Consider the following 9345-nt stretch of genomic DNA (forward strand, 5'->3'; position numbering starts at 1 on the left):
ATAAAAATCGTTGCTGTACACTGTTGTTTACAAACAAAGAACTGGTTTTGAGTATGTACAACGCCTATATAAGCCAAGGAATACAACAATAGAATTGTAGTCTGAACCAGTAGTCAAAGAGAGAGCTACTAAAGATTAAGTCCTTTCGAGTCCAAGAAGGCCAGCTACCAAGAACAAACCTATCCAGAGTGGTAAGTCCCATTCTAAATTGATTTATTATTTTTATTACTCAAATCCATAGAGTAATTAGATTGGATTAAACTAAAGTAAACTTATTGACCTATGCTTTAGTAATTAGATACTACACTTATTTTTTATCAGAATTACTAATTGATAGAAGATTTCCCTAGAGATTAAAAGTGTAAAAGTTTCTGAATGTATTGATTTATCATAGCTTCAAATAGTAGGATCAGTTGTCCCAATAGAAGTTATAATAAATTAATTTGTATATTTTTTAGTACACTAATCTTCATTACTTGATTTATTGATTGATTGTACATTGCTGTAAACCCCAGCAAATTGATTGGATTTATATAGTGCTGTAAACCCCAGCAAATTATTGGATTTATTACTGCTGTAAACCCAGCAATTGATTGATTGATTTATTTAACTATTCTAATCCTAAATTTCTTTACCCGACATTGGAATAATTAAATCTGGCCTTTTATACATATAATTTATTATTTATTGTATGTTTTTTAGGTTGGATATGTCAAATACTCTTTGACATATTCAATCTATGCTATTAATTCTAGCTGTTTAGGTTCATTTAGCTGATACATTTGATTATAATAGCCTAGCCTAACCTGGAATGAAAAACCTGCCTGCTTGAGCTTGGAAGACTCAATGTCCGGTAATGATTTATCTATTTATCTCTTCATAACTATTTGATCTATTCAAATCTTTCAAGATTTAAAATCATTTGATCCTAATGGAAATTAATTACCATTTGCTAGTTTAATTCTTAATTGTTACTTTTATTCCATGAAAGACCCTTTGTCTGGACTGGTAAATGTAATAATCTAGAATATTTGTTATTTATTTTATCAAACTGAAAGTCATTTGCTGAAAGAATGATTCAAATAAATACAATAAAAACTAGTAAATTTGTTAGTTTTATCCTATTTATTCAAATATCTGAGTTTCTTATTATTTAACATTTTATTGAATTTTCTAATATTTCAGTAAAACTTCTGTTATGCAACATGAGACTCGAGCTCCTAAATCCTGGTTATTCTTAAATATTTGTTAATGTGTGATTATTTTTATATTTGTAAATATGCACTTGTTGAAATACAAGCTTTAATGTAACCCCAATTGTTCTTTAATGCAAGGGAAAATTATAGAAATTTAAATGAATAAATTGTAACAAAAATCAATGAACAACCAAGCAAAACTCTCAAAACACCAGTACCACCTGTGTCTGGGGTGGAAAGGTCCTCCCTGGCGCTGGCCTCACCAACCTGGAGGATGGGGAGCTGTCCCAGGGGAATAGGCTCTTCACCCAGATGCCCGACGCGTACCTGGGGGTGGGGGAGCCGCCACCCAAGCCTCCCTGGGAGCCCCCAGGCATGTAACGACTGGGGACCGGCCTAAGGATGGAGAATGGTGACCTGCTGCAGTGGAAGGCTTTACCCAGCACGGAGGGAGCAGGGTTGACCAGCAGCAGTGAGGCTGTTCCCCCACACTCCAAGACCAGATGCCTCTACTCTGTTGAACCACTGCACATGACCCAGCCAAGTCCCCCCATGCTGCTGAAGATGGAGGCCCACCAGGATGCAGAGCTCCAACTAGGGAAGTCAATAAGAAGGCCACCCCCTGCCAAAACCAGAATCACCGCAGGGGCTCCCCACCAGCAGCTGACGGAGCCTGGCAGGGACGCAATACCAGCTGGCAACTCTGGCCTAACTCAGGTGGCTACCAACAGCCCGCTGGCAGTCCAGAACCCAGTTCAGGCTACCATCAGTATGGCATCTTCTGGGCCTTGCTGGTTCAACTGTGGGTCCCTGTCCACACACTGGCCACAGATACCCCCCAGAGATCATAGCCCCCCTTCCGACTGGCACCATCAACGGCCTTTGCTACCAACTACCTGGCGTAACTGGAGGCAGGATCCCTCATGTGGAGAAGCACCTGCAGAAGCCTCGCCACCCAGGAGAGGAGAGCCGCTGTTGGATGGAAGGGACCTGTGTGTATGGGGAGGAGGCTGAATGTAACCAAGGAGCCACCACAAGCAGCCCAGCACTGCCTGATCCCTAGTAGGGGAGACCCTGTTTGTCAGCTGGTGCCCCAACTGGAGGATGAGAGACCTGGCAGGTTGATACACCCTGGGGAAGCCGGACTGATGGGACCCAGCTGGACGAAGGAGCGCTGCTGCTTCAATGGCCACACAGCTGCCAAGTGTAGAACCGGTTGGGACCAGGCAATGAAGAAACACCAGGCAGCCCAACAACCTGCATACAACCAGTCTGACACCCAGGTCTACCTGGAGGGAGATGCCCAGCCGTCACCCCAACCAGCTGCCGCTGCTGGGGCCGCGGCTACCCAGGAGTCTGTGTCTCAGATTGGGACCATAGTGGCCAGGATCAACGTGCTGGGAGGAGCGGCTGAACCCAACCGGGTTGGCCTGGACTTCAGCCTCAACCACATGGGACCGGAGTTAAACCTAGGCGGATACCACATATACTCTATAATTCTAAATGTCTGTCTGTCTCTCTAAAACATTTTAGAACACATGTGATTTTATTTAGATGATTGATTTTTTAAATAAATAACTGTACTTTGGATGAGTATAAATAATTTATGGGGAATAAAATGTGTGTAAGACTGAGAAATAATATTTATTTTAATGACCTTACTACAGAATTATGTAATTTCTTGTGAATATTTCTCTAAACAAAAGACTCCTACTCTATAATTTACTTTGTCTGCACATATATCAAAAAACAATTCAATTGTGTTCTTTTTTTAAAGTGAAGCTTTTCTTTAATTAGGGTTGGTTTGTACGTCCAAAACGGATAGCTTTTTTGGTTAATTTAGGCATGAAAGAATTATCCTATCGATTTCAAACTTTGCTTGGTAATTCCTGTAGTAGTTAGGAACGATTTGGTAAGTGTAGCAACTCTATAATCGTTACCAGAATGTCTGTTCGTCCATGTTAATGTTAACTTTTTTAATGACAAAATTTTATGTGAATGAATTATCCGATTGATCTGATTTTTGGAATACTGATTACTAGGACAACAAAGTACAATATTAGAAGCAAAGCATCTCTAAAATCAAGTCCTCAAAATGTAAGTTTGTCCTTTAATAATATCCTGTATTTACATAGTTTTTCAACAAATTTACTTACAATTTTGATTTTACTTTTATACCAGGAATAAGGTATAACCAACAAGCAAAATAAATATAAAAAAATATTTTGGGGGCAAATGGAGAGATCGTCAATTTTATGATGTTACAACAACAGCTGAAAAACACATATAAGTTTCGTGGTTTTTTTCAAATTAATTTCATTGCTGCTTTTATACATTTATATTCTGATTTTTTATATTTATTCAAGTATTAATGTTCGTTTGTCTTACCGATTCAGAGCTTCGTTTTTATGGCTGTTGTCATCCTTGTTTTAAAATAAATTACTCTTACAAATCTCTATTTAAACATATGCTTGAAAAAAAACAAGCTTAATGATTTATAGACATAAATATATAAATAATATATAAAATAAATACCCTTTTAATGAAGTAACAGGATTTCTGTTTGTAACAAAGGATCTTGCTAACCGCTGAACCAACATGGTTCTCCTTTACAGGGTAAGTCCTGGTAAGGTTTATAATTTTTTTTCAGGATAGGGTACCTTCACCCTCCAATGAGAAATCACCACTAAAATTTTTTTTTTTTAAACTAATATTTAAAAACGAGGGGCGGGGGTTAGTCGCCCTCCCGTCCCCCCTCGTCAAGTGCCTAAAAAGGCCTCTAGCGGCGTAGCCACTAGTGAATAATAAACAACAAACTATTTGAAGTTTCCCCAAGCTTCTTGTCCTTTCATCTATAAAAACAAAGATACCTCAGAAGGACGGGAAATTTAATTTTGATAGTACTGTCCGCAACAATTTTAAAAATATTTTTTTTAATTTGGAGGGAATTTGCCTTTTTATGAAAGTTTTTGAATCTCGCTTGACAGCATGTGTACACAGGGAGGAAGGGAGGGGCAATGGGCTGTTTGTTACTTTGGTCCCCAAAGTTTTACAATATTGGCTCAACAACTTTGGGGACTTTTATTGAATTTTGATTGGTTGATTTATTAAGTTGTCCAAAATTTTCAACTACTAATTTTAATCTACAGAAAGGGTAATTTTGTGTATTACATTGGGGTTTCAATTTATCGGCCATTGTCTTACCCCTTTAGATCCCTCATGTGTTTAGCCTTTTAATTTTGTGACACATTATAGCACTTCAGGCGTTATCCTCTTAGATTTTATTTTTCAATTTTGAAAATTTGAGTCCCCCCCCCCCCATCCCCGACAACGACGAACAACTATTTTAGGTTAGGTTTTAGGCTAGTGAGCCGAGCACTGCGGGTGGGCAGGCACCGAACTTCTTGAAAAAACAAAATAATTAAGAACAGGGATGCAGAGATTCATAGGAATAAGACAAGTGTTCTACATCCCCAATGATGATACACAAAATGACCCCTTCTATATTAAAATTAGTGGTTGAAACGTTTGGACACTCAACTAAATAAACCATCCCTGAAAAATTCGATTAAAGTCCCCAAAGTTGTTAAGCCAACGAATAGGACTTTGGGGACATCCTAATGCTTCCTCACTCCCTGTGATTTGATATCTTAGAAGCAAAGTTAATCTATATTTTTGGGAAGTACATCTGTATGTCCACAGCTTATACCAACAACGAAATTAATTTGAAGAAAAAAATCAGGAAACCTATATATGATTTTCAGCTGTCGTTGGGGGGGGGGGGGGGGGGGAGACGTTGTAGATTTGACGACCTCTACATCTGCCCCCTAAAATATCATTTTATATTTAATTTGCTTGTTGGTTTTATCTTATTTCTGCGTATGGCCACTATGTTTCGCAGCAGCTCACCAGACTGTTTCATTATAAAGCAGCCTAGTAAATAAATAAATTAGAATTGAATTATTTAATAATAAATGTAAATTAATAACTGGGGAACTGGGAGATAGAGGCAACTAATCCTTTGATTGCACGATCTTTGTCTAAGGATAGTTAGGAGTTTCACCTGTTTTAGGCCAAGGCATTCCCCCCTACTCTAACTATTTATGTCACGCACCAGCCATAGCAGAAGTAAGAACAATTCTTAAGTCTTTAGTTATGAGGGGGTGTTAAGCCAAGATTCAAACCTATCACCAACTTGACGACGAGCAGATGCGCTACATGTTGAGCCAGGTCGAGGGTACAAATATTCAAAAATGCTGCTATACATATTAATATTGAAAACATTTGTTCTTTGAACTCTGCTTAAATAATTCTTTAACTATGGAAAATTACTAGATAAACAAGAAATGTGTAGCAAGAATAAAATATTTTTTTAAAGGCGAAGCTTTTCTATAATTAGGGTCAGTCCGTCCATATGTCCAGTTATCTTTTTTTGATAATTTAAACATGTTAGAATTATCATGTCAATTTCAAACCTGGCATTTTAGTAGTTTGTTACTATTTAGAAAGCGTAGCAACTCGAACTCTGTTCATTTAAAACATGTTGATTTTAAACTTTTTTGAAAGCATTTTTTTATTTCATTTATCTAATTTTTAAGTACTGATTTCTATAATAACAAAGATGACACCATCCATAAAAGCAAAACTCTATAATCAGATGGAGGTACAAATAAACAATAGCTCTGTAGAGTATCAGAACTTGATAGGCAGAACATTAATTTCTTAATGAAATTGTAAAAAGGTTATGCTTTACGTTTTTTGTTCTAAGAATCATTATAACAAAAATCAAGTGAATAGGATAATCATATCAACAAAAAAAAATTTGACAAAAAAATTCAAAATCAGCATTTTTAAATGGACGTAAAGACTTTCTGACAACAATTATAGAAATCATCGTGCAAAGTTTGAAAGCAATAGGGCAATTCTAAAATGCCTAAATTAACGAAAAGAGATAACCGTTTCAGACTTAAGACGGCCTGACCCTATTTATAGAAAAGCAATGCCTCTAACAAAGTACCTTATTATAAACAAAGCATCTCCATAATCAAGTCTTAAAGTTGTATGTATGTTCTTATGGCTGTAGGACTGTTTTTTTTTAAGGTTTTTGGCTATTTTTATATTTTGCACATTTTCCCCCATATCCTTGTTGTTTTTGGTCCAATATTCAAAAAATTTAGGCATGGGTATCAAATTTCCCGTCGTGTTGTGGGATTTACTCAAATTTTCAAAATTGAAAAAAAAATCCTTAAGAGGGTAATACCGATAAAATATATATAAATATTTATTTAGATAGTTGGTTAGCTTTACAATTATATCTTACATTGCTTATTAAACAGAAATCCAAATTTTATAAGGAATGAAATTATGTTTTTAAAAAAAAGTCAACCAAGCTCAACCATGAAAATTTTTTGTAACTCACAAAAAAATATTTTGTCTTGGTTTACAGAAACCTAAAGCTACACATAAACACAGTAGAGTTCTTATTTTTAATGCAGTTTACATTTTATTGTAACGTTGAGAGATTTTTGTTCATTGGCTTAGGGATGGTTTAGACGCATAGATATTAAGTTGGTTGGTTTAGTTTATGACGTGATTTTGATTAGTGTTCACATCTTTTAGTGATTTAAAACAATTAAACCAATAGAAATATAACACCAACAATTAGGTGTAGAGAATGATTTTAATATTTATGTGAGAACATGCTTTTGTTTTAAAGAAGCTTTGCCATAATTAAGACTAAGGATTTTACAGAAAAGTTTTTTTTTAATCTTTTATTATTTACATCTTTTTTTTATAATAGTTCTTGAGAAACCAAGATTTGCATTCTTATTTAACTGAATAAAAATTACATAAAAAGAGAGGGGACAATGGGCTGTTTATTAAACTGGTCCCCATAGTACTATATTGACGTTTTTTTATTCGTTGGCTCAGTTGACAAGGTGATTTAAAAGTTTTTATAAATATATATTTTGTATAATGACTGACAGACCAGTTATTAAATTAACTGGATGCTTAGCACAACGGGAAATTTAATTTTATACTATTGTCCACAGAATCATGAAAATCATACCAAAAACATCAAGGATATAGGGAAATATCGTTAAAAAAGCTTTTTGTAAACTGTCCTTTCATCTTTAATTACAAAGAAATCCCTTAGAACGATAGGAATAATAACTTCGATACTCTTATTTGCAAAATATTTAAACTAGGACCAAAAACATCAAAGATGTAAATGTAATAATTAAAGCCAAAACCTGCTGAGAACAGTCTGATGCCATGGACGTTTTATAGTTAGTTCAGCTATTTAATGATGAGAATGTTGACAAAAAGTTTCCGCCGTGTATGTTAAATAGGAGTCGAGAAAATCATGTTTCCCCCACTTTGTATCGGACAGATAGACTTACATTTCGAATTTTAGACTAGCTTTGCTATTAAAAATATTGTGAACAATTTAATTTTCTCCTCAGATTATCTATATAGCATTATAGACAGACAGACAAAGAAAGTTGCAAAATTTAAGCATTATAAACCATAAGGTTTAACATCATAAGCGAAGCATCTTTATAATCATTGAGTCAAGTATTTGAAAGTATCAAATGTACAGGGTGCGCCACATAAATCCGGACTTTTTTTAAACGGCCATAGCGCCAAAACTACTTGACCAATCAGGACGTTTGACCCCACTATAAAAAGCTTAGGTAAAGACCTTGTTGCCCATAAAAATCTTTGGACGATGGAGAACGTGTACGCCGAGCTGGCCGCGCATATGTTAAACAAGGCAGATTCGAATTGCGCAGATAAATTACCGTAGATTTATGCCTTGGGCCTACTAAATCTGATCTCAGCCCATCTGTAGGTGAGATGGACTATTGAAACTTGCTGGAAATACTATCAGATACCTAGTGAAAACACTAGAAAAGACTAGAGTTCTCTATCCCAGCTGACTTGGCTGTAGTACTCCTACAAAGTGAATCGTGGTAGATTTTAAGAGGTTAATAACGTCAAAAATCTTGAAAATTTCTCGGTCCTTGACTACAGGGGCCCATATGGAAACTTGAAACTCGTTTTAGACTATGTATTGCGCTGATAACCCTATCCTAATCTTCATGCCATTTTTAAAAAGGTATAAAACGTTGTTCTAGCTTAACTGTGGCCCAAATGAGAGCCGCCGTGTCAAAGGGTAGCTTTAAAGATTGGTTAATTTGGATCCTGCTGTGACTCACTCCTTGAGGAGATGTGGCCTCCCAGCAGCCCCGATCTTAATCCAATGGACTTTTGGGCCTGGAGCGCCATTAAAGCATGTACCAATAGACGCGCCCATACAAAAAAGACCTCTCCCATTGCTCCTATCATGGAGAACTTCGCCTGCTTGAACAGGGTGACCAGGGTCGGCGGGCGGTTAAGGGGGCGGGTAGAGGCGGTGATTGAGGCTGGCGGCGATTTTATTAAATAATCAAATAGTCATATACCTTGGTTGCTTCCCAGTTTTTAAAATTCAATAAAATCTTTAAAATTGACGATTTTATGTTTATTTGTTTAAAAATAAGCAAAAGTCCGGATTTATGTGGCGCACCCTGTATGTCTAAATTAAGCATCCTGTATTTAATATTTCTGTTTAAAATTCTTAATAATGTTGAATATGAAAAAGATATTTTTTTTTATTCTAATTTTTCTGAGTTGTGTTGATTTAATCCTTGTTTGTTTTTCAAAAGGACTCTGAGAAAGAAAAATACACTGTAGATCGTATACACTTCATAAAGCTTGGATCAAATCAACTGTAAAGATACCCACGACTGTACATGCGCATCCGCATAATAACTAAAAACATTAAAAATAGTACCTACACCAGCTATGTCAGTTGCATGACTTATATAGTTAGAGTATGGGGAATGTGTTATCCTAAAACAGGCATAACTAATTACAATGCACAATTAGGACTTTGATATAGGTCGGGCAATCAAAGGATTGGTTGTTTGAAGGACTTTTGATCATATAGCCATGCACAGCATTTAGCAAGGTTTGGTTCAGAGATACACTAAAACAAGGATGACAACATCCATAAAAAGGAAGCTCTAAAGCAAATCCCTTCTATAATCAAGTCATAAAATTTAAGTAAGCCATTAAAAAGCGTCTTTTATTTACACAGTTT

At 36.0% G+C, this 9345-nt stretch overlaps 1 long non-coding RNA gene across 1 annotated transcript; it reads left to right on the plus strand.

Moving 5' to 3' along the window:
* Window positions 1-95: 95 nt before the first annotated feature.
* On the plus strand, window positions 96-1311 carry LOC145306802 (uncharacterized). The gene is made up of 3 exons (XR_013875224.1): window positions 96-191; window positions 764-853; window positions 1186-1311. It is a non-coding gene; the product is annotated as an uncharacterized LOC145306802 (long non-coding RNA).
* Window positions 1312-9345: the final 8034 nt, after the last annotated feature.

This window comes from Acartia tonsa, chromosome 15 (genome assembly GCF_053477335.1).
Source record: "Acartia tonsa isolate MP-2025a chromosome 15, ASM5347733v1, whole genome shotgun sequence".
Lineage (NCBI taxonomy): Eukaryota > Metazoa > Arthropoda > Copepoda > Calanoida > Acartiidae > Acartia > Acartia tonsa.